Here is a 17,666-nt window from a genome sequence, read left to right as displayed (position 1 = left end):
GAAAAGAGGAAAAGGAGGCTGGGTTAGACCTAATTGAGCTAGGTCAAAGCGGCCCGATTCTCTTCTCTTTTTAAAAAAAAAGTTAATTAACTAATTTTTTTAAAATAATAATACAAAAGAAAAATATTTTCTAATAGGCCATATTAACGTAAATGCACCTAATACATATATGCCATATAATTTAATGAAAATATTTTTGTTTAGGGGTTAAAAATTAATCCCTAATTTTCTATGTAATTAAATTCTAAATGACTAAGCAAAATTTATGTATCAACAGCTGCCCCTCTTTTAATGGGAGTTGACAGAGGTTCCTTTCAAAGATAAGAAACACCTAAATTTTGTTAGTGCAGGGTATGGGATGGCACAATAGCTAAGGTGTGAGGAGTGATTGGATTTTTTTAGTTTGATTTTTTTTATTTTTTTGATGTTTTTTTATTATTTTTTTTTTATTTTTCTATTTTTTGCGAATACTCACCTAATAGGAGAATCCTTTAATTCGATAAGGTCTTAACATGTAAAAATGGTCTTGATAGAGAAGGATGTCTCATCATGTAACAATGGGTTTTGACAAAAAAAGGTCTCGCCATGCAACAATGGGTCTCGATCAAAGGCGAGATCTCACCGTGTAACAAAGGGTTTTGACCTTTTAAAATTAGGGTTTAAGGGAAGACCCGAAACCTTTTAAATCAAGGTTTATGGAAAGACCCATAACTTTTGAAATCAAGGTATGTGGGAAGACCCAGAACCTTTTTAAAATCAGGATTTATGAAAAGACCTGGAACCTTTGAAATTAGGGTTTATGGAAAGACTCGGAACATTTTGAAATCAAGATTTATGGGAAGACCTAGAACCTTTTGAAATCAGGGTTTATGGAAAGACCCGGAACCTTTTGAAATTAGGATTTGTGAGAAGAGAAATCAGAGTTTGTGAGAAGACCCGGAACCTTTTGAATTCAAGGTTTATGGAAAGACCTGGAACCTTTTTGAAATCAGGGTTTGTGGGAAGACCCGGAACATTTCAAATCAGGGTTTATAGAAAGACCCGGAACCATTTGAAATCAGGGTTTATGGAAAGACTCGGAACCTTTTTGAAATTAGGGTTTATGGGAAGACCCGAAACCTTTTTGAAATCAAAGTTTGTGGGAAGACCCAGAACCTTTTGAAATCAGTGTTTATGAGAAGACCCGAAACCTTTTTGAAAATAGGGTTTGTGGGAAAAACCTAAAACCTTTGGAAATTAGGATTTATGGTAAAACCCGAAACCTTTTGAAATTAGGGTTTATGGGAAGACCCAAAACCTCTTTGAAATTAGGGTTTGTGAGAAGACTCGGAACCTTTGAAATTAGGCTTTGTAGGAAGACTCGGAACCATTTGAAATCAGGGTTTATGGGAAGACCTGGAACCTTTTTTAAATCAGTATTTTTGGGAAGACCCCGAACCTTTTAGAAATCAGGGTTTTTGGGAAGACCCAGAACCTTTTAGAAGTGTGGTTTAAGGTTAAACTACGAACCTTTTGAAAGTATGGTTTAAGGTTGGACCACAAATCTTTTCAAAGTATGGTTTAAGGTTACACCAACTAACCTTTTGAAGGTGTGATTTAAGAATAGACCCACTAACCCTTTGAAAGTGTGTTTCCACTTGGGAGGATCTGTGACGTAAAAGGTTAATCAAAAGATTGTCGTACCTGTCAATCAAGAGATTCCAAAATAGATACTGCATATTTAACGGAATATGTTATAACAAGCGCTCTGGTAGCGAAAGCATACTAGGCAAGATTAATGTCGTTTGAACACATGTCATGAGAGACAATATAAAAAGGGTATCACCAATGAGAAAGCGTTGATTGCATAAGCAATTCAAGTTAATTTCAATTATTTGGAAAATATTCAACATCATTCAATATCACAAAATTGCCATCAAGCTAGGGGATATCATCAATCATCAGATTCCCTTGGGAGACAAATCTTTACCACAAAGACCTTTGACTCATGAAAAGGGTTCATTAAGTATGCCAAACAAGAGCACCTTAGTTTGAAAGTGCTTCTCACATACTCTCAAGAAGGCTGTTTGATCCGAACCATTAATGTGGGAAATAGTATGATCCTTCAATATACCTCACATTATCAATGTCGAAGGTTTTGAGGATCATTTGCAATAAGTACACATTGACCAATCTGAGAGGTCTTTTAAAGGATCGTAAGGTAGGTTTGGTCATGATTTCAACAATGGATGAACATCAATGGCTAAGAAATGAAATAATTATCGATGTCGTCTTCACCGGGTTTACAAGTCAAGAAACCTCAAGATGAGATAAAATAACTTTGCCCCCACTTATTCAAGTGGTAGCTTCTTTGGAAGTCCATATTTTGGCCTAAACCATCCCAATCAAAAGAGACTTTGAAAAGGGTTGTAACATTGATTTGGTGAAAGACTTAAAAAGCTCAGGTTTTTCAAAAGAGATTTAAGAGTTGTTGATTAGCATGGCATCATTACCATATCTTCCAATCTTTTCAAAAGCACTTGACTTTTGAAATCTAACTCGCCTCGAAATTCTATTGACTAATCATTTCAATATAAGAGCTTCGCTCCTTTTCAAATGCCTTTGCATTTGCAATGATCTTTTTTTTTCTCATGCAAGCATTTCACTCTTCACATTTTTTTTTTCACATGACAACTTTTCTCTTGATGTGACTTTTCTTCCCTTTTCATGAGCATTGGCCTTACTTTTACTAAGAACGTTTCTTTTTCATGTCCCCTAGTTTTCATTTGAATTTTGTTCTTCTGAACTTTTTTTCTTTGAGCTCTTTGGACTTTCAAGACATTCTATACATTGTCACATAAGCACTATTTTCTTGGGTAAATCATGTGCCTTGCCCTAGTGTGGGGAGATAATCGCCACTCGGGCTTTTGAAATGAATGTTCAAGCTCAACTTGGCTAAGTAAAGGATATGAATATTTGGGTAGAGAAAGAAAAGCTCTTCTTCATTTCGGGATGTTTCAAACTTCCGTAAAGACTCACCTGAAGTTACCACAAAAAGATTGACACAAGTGAAAGCAAAGCAATTTTTCTCATCTTGTCACCATATAATATCAACCGAAACCTCCAAATTTGCCCCATCGTGGGGTGGTTCTTGACAGGGGTATTTTGCAAACTCTTCACATTTAACGGCTCAAATGGGCTAATTATGGTCACCTGTACTGTATAGAATAGAAGAAGGAAATGCCTCTTTTCATTTCGATCCATGTACCACTTGCAAATGAATCTCTTGTCCTTAAACAACATGAGTTTCTCTTTTTTCACTCCACTCTCAAAGTGTATATAGGACGTGTTGAAGAATGATTTGCCTTTCCTCATCCTAAGTATTTCTCACTTGACATGATTAACATCTCCCTTTCATTTCATTAAGATCATAAGAGTTGATTAATCTCCACAGGAAATATTGATAAAAATGATTGATCCATCAAGCATAGAGACAATCTAGATAAAAGATGATATTGAAAACTTTTGTGAAAAGCTGGTTTCGTCAATTTCCATTTTTGTGCTTTTTTCTTATTTTTCACTTTTGTGCTTGTTTTCATAAAAACATCAAAAACTCTTTCTTTGTAATGAAAATTCTCTATTTGATTTCCATTTGAATTTTGGAAGAAGGGTACTTACTTGCGGCACGGTGACTTGGTATCCCTGTAAAGAATAAGAAAGAATGTGTTAGTACATGAATCTTTATAGATTGAAAAATTAGAAACGGTACGTCATTACTCTTCACTTGCATTTGTCCTTCGGGTCTTTGATGCTTTCTATCAAAGGAAAAGCGAATCATGTCAAAAATGGTATTAAAATAGACAATTGGAAACGATACAATTTATCCTCATTTGAATTCGCCTTTTCGGGTATTTGACAACTCCCTTCATTCGCTTTCGTCCGCCTTTGACTTTTCGCCATCTATTTCGATATTTGAAGTCATTGTTCCTTGGGTGTTTTTCCCCATCTATTGCCTGCGAAGAAAATGGATTGGACACAGCATTTCCATACTTGATTAGGAAATTATATTAGAACGATATACATCCTTTACAGCAAAATGGACGATTCGTCCTCCTCATGCTTTCTTGGAAGAAGTTGTTGTCGCACATGGTCAAACACATTCTTTTATCTGCAAAATGAGAGATGGCACAAGTCATTTCCATTTTCAGTTGGACTAATTTGGGAACGATATACACCCTTTTCTTTTTGCGATGGCGCAGTCCTGGACTAAGTTGTCCTCCTCATGCAATCATGTCGATTCCCGAGAATTTGCCTTATAGTAACTCTTTTTGTCCTCACAAATTCTGCACAAGGGGAGAAACAAGTCATTCTTTAAATAAATCAAATTTAACTCGGAACGATTACAACCTTTTACTCGAGGGCACCATTTGATGACTAATTCTTGCTCGTGTACATCCACACCTTGAAGGATCATTTCACGGACCACCAATAATCATCTCCACGCAGGATTAGATGCCAAGAAGCTATTTGAAGGCGCAAAAATTGCAGCTACTAATGCTCAACAATTCCAAATGTATCATAGCTCATTCCTCTTCTTGTCCTTTGACATTATCGTTTTGAATAGTCTACATCCATATATGTGGACCCATCAAAGAGCTTCCGATGAGTTATAGATGTCACCAACCAAGGAAGTAGCCTTGATGCCAAGGAATCTTCGCACATTTCTTCCTTTGAGAAGACTGTCAAATTGATATGAGATTCTCCAAGATGAGAAATTTCTGTGGACTCTACTTTGAGAACAATAGAGACTACCCGAAGCACAAAATTTAAGAGCATTTCTTCATCCACGTTGACGATTGAAGAAAGAAATGGATTCACGAATGTAACCCTAAGGTCAAATTTCGAATTTAGGAATGCTCAGATGCCATCCCTTCTCGGATTGATTTTCCGAAAATGGTGAAGCATAAAGGCTCAATGGATTCTTGAAATGGAGCTCCTTATGAACACTCGGGCATCATCGTCTATGCCAAGACCCGTAAGTCCTTCCATCTTCCTTCAGTGGGAGACTAGCCTTTTCGGTATTGCTTTAAGACAAGCGTGAGAGATCAGGATGATCTCTTATCATTAACCAAATCTGCGATCTCTCTTTTTTTTTTTTTTACACTTGTGCAAACATTGTGCAAATAATCACCTGCCAGTGCTCGAGCAAGTGATTCTGTTGAATCTATTCCTTGAGGTGGTACATGAAAAACCAAGCCTTTGGAAGACAGCTGTCTATAGTTCCATGCAAACGGAATGCTGCTAAAGGAAGTGATTTTGCCCAAGATTCTGTTTTAATGTTTGAAAAGGATGAGCTCAACCAAAATGAGCTAGACGAGAATGATGCTGACAAAAATTCATCTTATTGAAAAGAACTGACTTTTTCGCATTTTGCGCTTAGAGAATCTAAAGTTTCGAATCATCAACTTGATAAAGCTCCTAATCCTAAACTTCATAAAAACCGATCGAGGTAAGAAAAAGTTTGAATCCCCAATCTCATGTCTTTGTTCCTCAAAGTATCGACCTTGAGTTATGTCACAAGGAGATTGAATGTGCACAAAATGATTCATTGCCTCCCTAAAAGGGTGCATCTTCCGCTTCTGTCCCATTGTCTGAAGTACATGCATTGCAATACAACAATGTGGCAAAACTCTTCAATTGGGAAGGACCAATGTCAGTTGGTCCTCGGAGCATAGACGGTACGCATAAACCTGCTTTGGCACCTCCTCAGAAATATTGGAATAGGAACAAATCTTGAAGCCCCAGGAGATATTATCCATGATATCACACTTCACAGTGTACTAGTGTTTTTTCTCTGCGATGGTGCATGTCCCCAAATCAAAGTCACTTGAACAGTGGCCTTCTTTAGGAGTTGACGAGCCTACTGACACTAAGGCTCGTTTGATGTATCTGAATCAGTGTCCACATCTCCATGGACAAAAGTGGATGTACTTGTCGATGCGATGCATCCTCTTTCAGAGTGGCTTATAGATAAGTATGTGAAAAGATACATGTTTTTTTTTTTTTTGGTAAGGGTGAACAGATACATGTTGAGCGATGTTTCGCATGACAAAATTCAGGTTGTAATCATCAATCCCTCGAATTGCATAAAAAAAAAAAAGAAGGGAAAGGCAAAGGACATCTTTGGATGGATCAAATATTCTCAAGATCTTGAATTTTTCGAACAAGTCTGCTCATGCATGCGTGAATACTGATTTGGTGCTGTCAACAAGGGTTGCAGGATGCTCGTTCTTTGGTAAGCAATATAAGCAACGGAATTCCCAAGTTCATTAAGAAGAGCATGGAACTGTTCACGTTGAGGACCAAATAGGTCCCCCAAACTATATTATATTCAAATCTGTGGCTTGAAGCTCCAGAGGCATTACATGCAATTAAGTGAAGGCATCATCACATACGATGAAATAGCCCATCATCTTGTTAATCTGACCCTTGTGACTGAGTTGCTACCACATTTTCCATCTCCCGTTTACGATGTAGGATTCTCCATTCCCCCATCATTTATGTGTTATCTCTTTCATTACCTTGAGTTCTTGAATTTTCCAAGATTCCTTCTGTTGAGGTTGATGTCTTGTATTCTATTATCCAAGAGATTATGAGGTATTTTATGTTTAGTCATAGAAGGATTTATATGGGAAAGTTAAATATTTTAGGCTATGTGGGCAACTTTGTAATTTATGCCATGTAGGGTTTCGCTATATATATTTAGAGCGAAACGGGTCTCTAAATAGAGAGCAGGGTATGAGAAAGAGTGGCTGTACACTTTTATATGTTATTAGTAAAACGGATCTCATCTCCCCGTGGACGTAGGTAGGCGAAACATTTCCCCTGCTGAACCACGTAAATTCTTGTGTTGTATGAATTTCCATTACTTTCTTACATCATTGATAGGATCGAATTTAGTTATTCGACACCTTCATCGTTATCCCATCGCGAAAGATTCAGTTGCCAATCGCAACTCGGTGCATTTGCCTTGAGTCACACTTTTGTCTTTTGGAGGAGGTGATTGTCAATCTTAAACAAACCTTTAATTTTTCCTGTTTGGCAACAATGGATGAAAAAATTAGTTGTTGCACAAGAAGTTCCTACTGGTACGATTACAACCTTACCGTCTCAAAGTATCATCTTGTGGACTCAACTGAGAATGTGACCAAGCAAAGATATATGAAACCTTAAGCAAGTCTTTCTTAAACTTATTTTCGAAACATTTTGAAAGTTAGGCGTAAAAGCCTAACTCGGGGTTGTTTGAAATATTTCAAGTACTTTTAAAGAAAGATGATTTTTATGAAATTGAACTTCATTACTCAAAGATGTGAGTTGCACGATTTGCAAAAACATTAGATTGGGTCAGCAATCAAAACCTAAACCAAAAAACATGATTCCCAATGAGAATAAAGACGAGGATAAAGTTCGAGAAACTCTTGGATAGAGGAATGCAAGCAAACAATTCTCGTTCTAACTCTAAAGTCCAATTTCTTGCATGAATAAGCAAGAGAATTCCAAGAAATGACCATCATGCATAGCCTGCAAAAGGAAGACAATGTCGGTATGTGAATGAAAATGTGATCTTTTAGTGATGCCGGCTCTTATAGTGAAAACGAGGCAATGATACATGCCCCATGGTCCCTATTTGTGGGCATTTGGTATTTCGCCAAGATTTCGTCGTAAGAGAAGACATCATTAAAAGATCAAATCGCGGCTATCAATCGAATGTCCATTCCATTCCAAAAGTTTCACACGTAAAATGTGGCATCGATTTTGTAAGACTGATTTATGATTTTACTTTTAAAAAAACAAGGTGATTCTTGCTTTAAGAAATCAATACACACACTGTGACTTGAATTTCGGTTCCGAAAGGTGAACAAGCAAGAATTTTATTGAAAATGTGATTTCAATCTTATGCCCCAAAATATAATTTTGACTTGGAATGGTTTCTACACAATGTTAGAATTATGATAATAAGGGTAGAATTATAATATTGTGTTTAGAGGGGTTTACGTTATGTTAAGTATATATATATTGTAATCCCTCATTAAAACATAATAAGAAACATATTTATCCTCTCAAACATGGTATCAGAGCTGGTTGAGAAACCCTAATTTACCACCATTGGCGGAACCCTAACTCTCCGGCGAAACCAGACCGGTGAACCTAGACTCTCCGGCAAACCCAGACCGGCGACTCAGTCCGGCGAATCCATACCGGTAACTCAGTCCGGCGAACCCAGATCGGCGACTCAGTCCGATGAACTCAGATCTAGTGGCTCACACTCAGTCTGGCGAACCCAGATCGACGACTCCCATCAAGTCCCGTCGCTTCAGCACTTGGTGACTTCCCGCATCTACTGCTTGACGACTTCCCGGATCGCGGGAACCTAGGTCAGCGATCTTGCTTGCATAGAGACCCAGCGGTCTCGCTCTCTTACGCCGATCTCCGTCGGCCCCATTGAAGGTTCAGCTAAGCACCTACTCTTCGAGCCCAGTTGAAGCCGCCACTATTCGTCGTTTGTTCGCATGACGAAGGTGAACAGTAACTTTTTCCAAGAAAAAACAAAAAAAATTTTTTGCTACTCAGTGCAGCGACAATCACTGGCCAGTGGATGCAGTAGTTTCAAGTGGTAATTCTTCGATTTTGACTTGATGGATATATGAATTTTCCATAGGTCATTGTGACTAGTTTTTGATCCGGTTGAACCCTCAAAGTGGTGATTATATTTGGCTAGCTGTGTTGTTGGAGACTCTGGTGATTATATTTGGCTTGCTATGTTGTTGGAGACTCTGTTGTTCGGGTTGACTACTTGTTTTCTTACGACATTATTTGTGGGTTCAATTGTATCTTCCAGTTACTGATGGCTGCTGTTGCTAGAACTTCTACTAGTTTGCCACATTTACAATTGACTTCTGTAAAGTTTGATGGTACTAATTGTGCATCATGGTCTAAAGCTATTGAAGTTTATCTTACTGCTACCAAACAACGCGATTATCTTACGTCTACGGCCCCATCAGATCAAAGTAAGGTAGCTGATTGGATTGCTGGTGATGCATTGATTCGTACATTGTTATGGAATAGTATGGATTCCAAAATTAGTCCCCATTTTATTCAGTGTAATACTGCTAAGGAGGTTTGGGATAAATGTGCTTTACTATATTCTGGCCAAAATAACATGACACGGGTTTGTGATACATGGGAGGCAATATTTGACCTTAAGCGTGGAGATCAGTCATTGACTGAATATTATGCTCGTTTCACGATACTATGTCGACAGCTGGATACTTATCTTCCCGCTTCAGATGATGCAGCCACTCTCGTCAAGAGACAAGAGGATCTTCGGGTTATTATGTTTCTAAAGGCGTTGGGACCTGAATATTCTTCACTACATCAACAAATTACTTCTCAGAGCTCTCTTCCTTCAGTGGATGAGGTTTTCTCTCAAGCTCTTCGTTCGACACCTACTGAGAAGATCTCCGCCACAACTTTGGAGACAAGTGCTATGGTTTCTCATAGCACTAGCGAACGTGGAACCCGGGGTCGTGGACGAGGTTTTGTTCCGATTGGTGGTTGTGGTGGTCGTGATGGTGGTATTGGTGGTCGTGGCTCTCGCTATTGCAACCATTGTCAGAAAAATGGACATACCGAGGCTTATTGCTATACTCTTCATCCTGAGCTTCGACCTACTATTGCTGCCTATGTTGATTCTCCGGCGTTGACTTCATCAGAACCTCCCATTGCGCATGGTACAGGTGATACTGTTACACTGTCACGAACTGAGTATGATAAGTGGCTTCGTTCTCAACAGGTGACAGGCTCTTCAGCTCCTACTGCAACTCTGGCACAGACCACCAAAGGTAGTTCATCTTGTTTACTGTCTACACTATCTGACTCCTAGGTTATAGACTCTGGAGCCACTCATCATATATTTGGTAACCATAAGCTACTGTCTTACTTTCAGTCCACATCTTTTGAAGTGTCTAATTCTGTTACATTAGCTTATGGTTCACAATCTCATGTTTCTGGTACTGGAGTTGCTCGTTTAAGTCCTTCTCTCTCACTGTCTTCTGTCTTACACCTCAAATCTCCCTATAATTTGACTTCTATTAGTTCATTGACTACGGAACTGAACTGTTCAGTCACCTTTTCTTCGTCTCGTTGTGTTTTTCAGGATCTGAGGACTGGACAGATGTTTGGTGGGGGACATGAATAAAATGGTCTGTACTATCTTGACAAGGAAATAATGGCTGCTGCAGCTGTGAAACGCACATTCTCTGATGTGTATCGAATGCATTGTCGTGCTGGTCATCCACCACCGAACATTCTTCGACGTTTATTTCCTAAGTTTGAGTCTGTGAGTACTTTTCGATGTGAAGCTTGTCGGTTTGGTAAACATCATAGGACTTCTTTTCCTTCTCGTTTTCAGAGTCGTGTGTCTAGTCCATTTGAGTTAGTTCACTCAGATGTTTGGGGTCTGTGTCGTGTTTCTGCTACTTTTGGTTTTAGATACTTTGTTACATTCGTGGATGATTTTTCTCGAATGACATGGTTGTTCTTAATAAAAGATCGTACTGAGACTTTTCATTGCTTTCGCCTATTTTACTTTGAAGTATTGAATCAGTATAATGCATCTATTAAAACTTTGCGATCAGATAATGCTAAAGAATATCTTGCCTCCTCTACTGGTTTTCGATCCTTTCTTGAATCTCATGGTATTCTTCATCAAACATCGTGTTCGTACACTCCACAGCAAAATGGTGAGCCAAACGTAAAAATCGTCATCTTCTTGATGTTGCTCGTTGTCTTATGTTTCATATGCATCTTCCTAAACATTTTTGGGGCCATGCTGTACTTACAGCATGTTACTTGATTAATCGGCTTCCAACCTCTGTTCTTCAGGGGGAGACACCATTTTATGTTTTACATCCAAACCTTCCTCCCTTTGCATTACCTTTACGTGTCTTCGGTTGCATTTGCTTTGTTCATCGTCTTTCTCTAGGTCTTGATAAATTAGATTCTCATGCCGAGAAATTTGTCTTTGTAGGGTATTCTCGAACTCAAAAGGGCTATAAATGCTATAGTCCTACTCGTCGTCGTCTGTTTGTGTCAGTTGATGTGACTTTCTTTGAGGATCAAGCCTATTATGATACTCAATCAGATCCTACGGTGACTACTGAGGGTGGCGAGTGTGTCCTCCCAGCACTTCCTCCACTCTCTGTACCTCCAGTACCATCAACAGGATTTCAATTTGCCGAGCACACATATCATAGACGTGCTGCAGCTCCTCCCACGATAGTACCGGTCCCACAAACATCTGATTCATCTGTCCCTTCATCAGTTGCAACACCATCCTCTGATCCTGATCCACCCATTGCTCTTCGAAAAGGTACACGTTCTTGTGTTGGTCGTCCTGTAGATCGCTATGCTCACTTTTCTGACCTTTCTTCTTGTCTTCATACTCATCATCCCATATCCAATTTCTTATCATATGCTCGTTTGTCTCCTACCTTTTCTACCTTTGTCTCGTCCTTGTCCACTATTTCTATGCCCAGTAATGTTGCTGAAGCTCTTGCTCATCCTGGATGGCGACAAGCCATGGAAGATGAAATGAAGGCTCTTCTTGAGAATCGTTCTTGGCAGCTCACATCATTACCTATAGGCAAACAACCTGTTGGTTGTCGTTGGGTTTTCACTGTTAAGGTTCATCCCGATGGTTCTCTCGATCGATTGAAAGCTCGGTTAGTTGCCAAAGGATATACTCAGACATATGGTATTGATTATGATGATACTTTCTCACCTGTCGCCAAAATTCCATCTGCTCGTGTTCTTATTTCCCTAGCCGCACACTTTGGTTGGCATCTTCATTAATTGGATGTCAAAAATACCTTCTTACATGGTGATTTGGCTGAAGAAGTTTATATGGACTCAAACAGTCTCCTCGTGCTTGGTTTGGTAAATTCACTGATGCAGTTATCAAGTTTGGGTTAAAACAATGTCAAGTAGACAATTCAGTGTTTAGTTCTGTTTCCTCAACTAGTTGTGTTCTTCTGGTGGTATATGTGGATGATATTATTATCACTGGTAGTGATTCGGTTGGTATTCAACAACTTAAGCAGTTTTTGCATACAGAATTTAATACTAAAGATCTGGGACGTCTACGATATTTTCTTGGAATTGAAGTTGCCTACTCACAGGCAGGCATCGATTTATCACAACGAAAATATGTGATTGATCTTCTTAATGAGGTCGGATTTCTTGGAGCAAAACCAATTGATACACCTATGGAACCTAATGTGAAACTTGATGCAGAAAATGGAGAACTGTTATATAATCCAGTGAAATATCGAAGATTCGTGGGTAAGTTGAATTACCTTACTGTTACAAGGCCTGATATATCCTTTGCTGTAAGTGTAGTGAGTCAGTTTATGAGTTCCCCTTGTACTACTCACTGGAATGCTGTACTGCGAATTATTAAGTACTTGAAAGGAACACCAGGAAAAGGACTACTTTTCAAGAATTATGGTCATCTGAAAACTACGGGATTCTCTGATGCAGACTGGGCTGGATGTCTTACTGATAAGAGATCTACATCAGGGTATTGCGTATTTCTTGGAGGTAATTTAGTTTCCTGGAAAAGTAAGAAACAACATGTGGTTTCCCGGTCGAGTGCTGAAGCAGAATATAGAGCTATGGCACATGTGACAGGTGAATTGATCTGGTTGAGGATGTTATTGTCAGAAATTGGTGTGTCAACATCAGATCCATCAACATTATATTGTGATAATCAATCAGCCATCCATATTGCGAACAATCCTATCTTCCATGAGTGAACCAAAGATATTGAGGTTGATTGTCACTTTATATGAGAGAAGGTCCAGAAGGGGGAGATCATTTTTCAACATGCAAGGACAGAGGATCAACTGGCAGATATTTTTACAAAATCCTTACGAGGGAATAGAGTGGATTTTTTATGTAACAAGTTGGGACTACTTGATATCTATGTCCCAACTTGAGGGGGAGTGTTAGAATTATGATAATAAGGGTAGAATTGTAATATTGTGTTTAGAGGGGTTTACGTTATGTTAAGTATATATATATTGTAATCCCTCATTAAAACATAATAAGAAACATCTTTATCCTCTAAAACACACAAAATGTGATTTCAAACCTATAAATGAAAATTTAGACAAAACCATCTGTTTTGTAGGGCCAAATCAGAGGTGTTTGAGATTTATACTCGATTCACTATCAAGGGTGATTGCCCAAAATTTTCAATGATAAGCTTAAATCGCCTAGGGCATTCGATTGATTTCCGCGAATTTCAAAAATGAAAATTTCAATTCAAAGTGAACTAATAATGAGAGAAATCATACTTACAGCGGGTGACGATCGTTCTTTTTAATTACAAAGACACATAAATGCACTTGTGAGGTTCACTAAAAGGTAGAATTCTAAAGATGTACAGTCCCTGTAACGCCCTTACCTTACCTCGGTCACGTCCCGGCCAAGACCGTAACCTGAGGCTTACTTTGTGACGTCCCGTTCATTGTTATCTTTCTTTAAACAAACGAAAGCATAATTTCAGGACAATCACATTAAGAACAACAGCGGAATTAAGACAAACAGCATCATGAGCAAACTTTATATAACAGCTTGAAATCAAGGAAAGCACAACAGGCATAACATGCTATTTCCATTTTACTTAAACAGATTTTACAAACCCTTTTTCCACTAGCTGTTCCTCGTACAAATCATATTACAAGCGGAGGCCGAGGTTAATCCTAGCTCCTCTATGTCATCCTTCATCTTATGGACCTGAAAAAGGGAAACAACGGGGGATGAGTCGGGGAGACTCCATGAGTAAATTCACTAATACTCGTGCAGGATGATGCCTTGTCGTTGTACTAACGCATACAAATACTTTCCCCACCTTAAGTCGATGGCAAATCAATATCAAAGACTTTGACCTTGCCCTTGCTATGTTTACATGGAAACTCACCTGTAAATGCACATTCCGGCACACATATAGAATTCATTTATCACATACCGGCACATATATAATAATCATTTACCGTCATCCTGGCTCAACCAGGGCATCCCGGCTCAACCGAGGCATCCTAGCTCAACTAGAGCATCCCGGCACTAGTTTACCGAGGCATCCAGGCTCAACCCAGGCATCCTAGCTCAACTAGGGCATCCCGGCGCTAGTTTACCGAGGCATCGCCGCCAACGCGACGGTTTTCTTCTTTCCTTTAGTGATCACACATCATGAGTCACACAAGCTGGTTTATTATCTTGATTTCATTAGTCCATGCAATCGAGCCCAAAGGCATGCCGTGCTTGTGTAATCATGATCTCTATGACATTCGCCTAACATGCGAGTCGCGGTCGAGGGTACGTGACTCGGTCCGCCATGCCGAGCGCCGGCTCGGAGCCGAATTTGGCCCGGATCTACACACCTCAATGTAAACCCGTACCAAGCCAAACTCGTCCCGTGATGCCACAACATGAGTACGAGACCATACGACACCCCGTTTCGTGACTCGTACATGCCTTGACTTACGATTATGAAGCAAAACAAGAAGCATTCATGCAAACATCGAGCATCACAGACACGGTCACTACTCAAGCGAAATTTGTAACACCAGGTCCTATCCTCTTATAAATCGACAAGCATGGATGAGAACATCAAGCATGGTAACAAGCGATGCGTGCAACATCGAGACAAACAACAACACACAAGTCTCAACAAAAGCTCGGGTGAGAACTCAACAATGCATCATGACTTCCTATCCTGAGATTAGGGAATCCACTTACATGTCGCGTTCCAACCACGTAACACACCGCCCTATCCAAGTGTTAGGGAATCCACTCACCTATAAGCACAAGTAAACGTCTATGGCGGTCGGCGGCGGCAAATGGCGAGAGAGAGAAAAGTGCTCGGCGTGAGGGTGAACACGGGAGTCTCGGGTGATTCTCGTTCGTTGATTCTCAAAAGGGCTGAACCAAAAAGGAAGGAAAGCTTCGGCGGGGTCTCTTTCTTGGGCATGAAAGTGGAAGAAAAGATGGTGATGGCCGGTTGGTGGGGACGTGAGAATGAGAAAGAGGAGAAGAAGTGGCGTGAGAATGGAGAGGAGGGACTTCACGTGAGGCTTCTTCAACCATTTGGACTCCTTCAATTTATAGCAAGTCAAGGCAAAAAGAAAGACAAAGTGTCATTTTCAAGGGGGTCCCTAAAGTCCAAGTTTATTTAATGTATGCCATCATGACAAGTCTCCAAAAGTCTAAGGCTATTAAATGTTTGTCATCATAATAGGGCTTCAAAGTCAAGAGTCATGATGGATAGCATTAAAGTTCATTAATGGACTATAGCCAAAGGAGCATGATGAAGAGATCAAAATGAATCCAAGCCATTAATGGTTTCTCTCTTCCTTTCCCTCTCTCGGCTCACTCTCATTTTCCCCCTGGGATGACCTCCAATCAAAGCATAAAATATCTCATTTGAAAGCTCAGAACATATGCTTTAAATCATCAGAAGACATCAAATCGAAATTCCAACATTCTCATATAGAAAATGCTGAATCTTTGAAATCTAACAAAACCGGGCAGTTTTGCACTGTTCACGAAATCGGACTTGAAAACATAGTAAATGGATTCAGAAAATTCTCAAATTCGAATATGTCATGAATGAGGCCTTAAAATACATTTTCTATGAAGAACATGAAACCTAAATCTTTCTGTAAACATAACTTTTAGTTGATCAAAGACAGACTAAAACAGTTCGCTGGAACGGAATCTTTGCTTCTCAAAGTAAGCTCTTTCCAGAATATAAATGATCTCCAAAAATTCCCAAATTTATATATGTTATAGAAAAAGAAGTTATCAACAACTTTTGTGAAGGAAGTTTATTCAAACTCGGCCCAGAAAAGCTTGTAGAAAATCGAGAAAGTGTAAACATCACAGAAATACCCATTCTGGGTAGTCTTATACGGTCCGAAAACGAGGTGATCGTCCAACCCAAATCAAGTTCAAAAAATTCTGAAATTAAAGTATGTAAAACTTCAAGATGTTTGGAACAACTTTCAAGAAGGAAATGTTTGGAAATTCAGATCATAAAAGTCTCCACAAAAATAACAAAATGGAGAGGTACAGAGGATCCGAGGATGTTACAGTCCCCATCCCAAATAGATCAAAAGAGTTTTTCCCGCTCCGCACTTGCGTCGGACAGTTCTCTTTATCACTATTCGAAAATGAGTGGGACCAAAACAGGATAGCTATGGCTCGTTCCCCGCACAATTTCCACACTTTTAGCACCTCCTATGGGTTTCCTAAGGTGATCGGGGTTTTAGATCGCAGATTGTGTATGCAAGGTGTAGTGCTAAAGCGAGTAAAAACATGCATAACAGTTGATATCAAAACACCGCTTCTATTTCATTTACATAAACATACAATCCTCACTTCAACCTACAAAACAAACGTGTCAACAATCACTCCACCCCTTATAACTTCCAACATTAGCAGACTTACCTCAATCTTCACAATGCGCTGCCATAAAACCACGTTAGTTAACTAACGATCAAGTTATACTAGGCCTAAGTCCTCAAAGTCTCCAGTGGAATGGCCAAGCTATTGCGACGTCCCAAAACCAATCTCGCCGCCTTAGGGGTTTGGCTAACGGATTACTAAGTTAAATCTAGCTCGAGCTCTCCCAAGCCCATACCAATTCGCGACTTAGGTTTGAGTTATTAACATGCAAATTAACTTCATTTAGGAGTCACCGCTAATCAGTTTTTGGTAGGTCGATTAGACACCCAAGTAAAGCATGGGAGAATTGCTTCACTTCTACGAACCAAAAATTCAATGGGTTTGAGGACTTGATTACACTAGTTAACCAACTAGTGCCCTTTTGGTACCTAACCTTGTTCAATCATCACCTAACGTGTTCATGTAGTAGTTTTACCAATTGTGAGTCTTAAAGTTCTAAGCTAAGGGAAGCAACAATCGATATATAAAAAGTGCACAAGTAATGATCTAATATGTCTACTCAACCACATGCAAGGTTAAATTAAACACGCAATTCAAAACATGTGAATCAAACGACGTGCAATCAAACATGGCACTAATCACACAAAAAGAGCGAGAAAAGACAATTCCAAAGCTCATTTTCCAAAATTTAATTTTCAATTTTTTTTAATTTTTTTAATTAAAAAATAGTTTTTTTAATATTATAATAATACAAAATTAACCTGGGTCGGATCTTCACATCCGAACCGAGTTGGAGCCAACCCAGGCGCGTCGGTCCAAGTCCACCGCTAGGTAGGCTCCGCGATTAGGCCCAATTCGGAATGAACCCAACACTCAAATAAAACAATTAAAAAACATCTAAGCCCTGCCCACTAGAAATAAAAACCTAAATAACACTTCAACCCAATTTATCTAATTCGGCCCACCCATGAATGGTCCAAAAACTAAAAAATATCTAGTCCTAAACCAAGAAAAGCCCAAACCCAATAAAACTTATTAAACTTAAGATCAGCCCAAGCACAAAACCCTACCCGGTTATGACCCGCACGCCTGACCCGACCACTAGCCGCCGACTCGACTCGCGTCCCTCTCTACCCAACGCTTCGCCTCCCATGGCT

The 17,666-nt window shown here is 39.4% G+C and overlaps 1 pseudogene; it reads left to right on the top strand.

Annotated features, from left to right (window-relative positions):
- Nucleotides 1–5,222: 5,222 nt before the first annotated feature.
- Nucleotides 5,223–6,418, top strand: LOC130135646 (uncharacterized; annotated as a pseudogene).
- The last annotated feature ends 11,248 nt before the right edge of the window (nucleotides 6,419–17,666 follow it).

The sequence above is a fragment of the Syzygium oleosum genome, unplaced genomic scaffold (genome assembly GCF_021117445.2).
Source record: "Syzygium oleosum isolate NSW1041296 unplaced genomic scaffold, Sole_v2.1 Sole_v2.36, whole genome shotgun sequence".
Classification (NCBI taxonomy): Eukaryota; Viridiplantae; Streptophyta; class Magnoliopsida; order Myrtales; family Myrtaceae; genus Syzygium; species Syzygium oleosum.
This window is presented reverse-complemented; position numbering and strand designations above follow the sequence as displayed.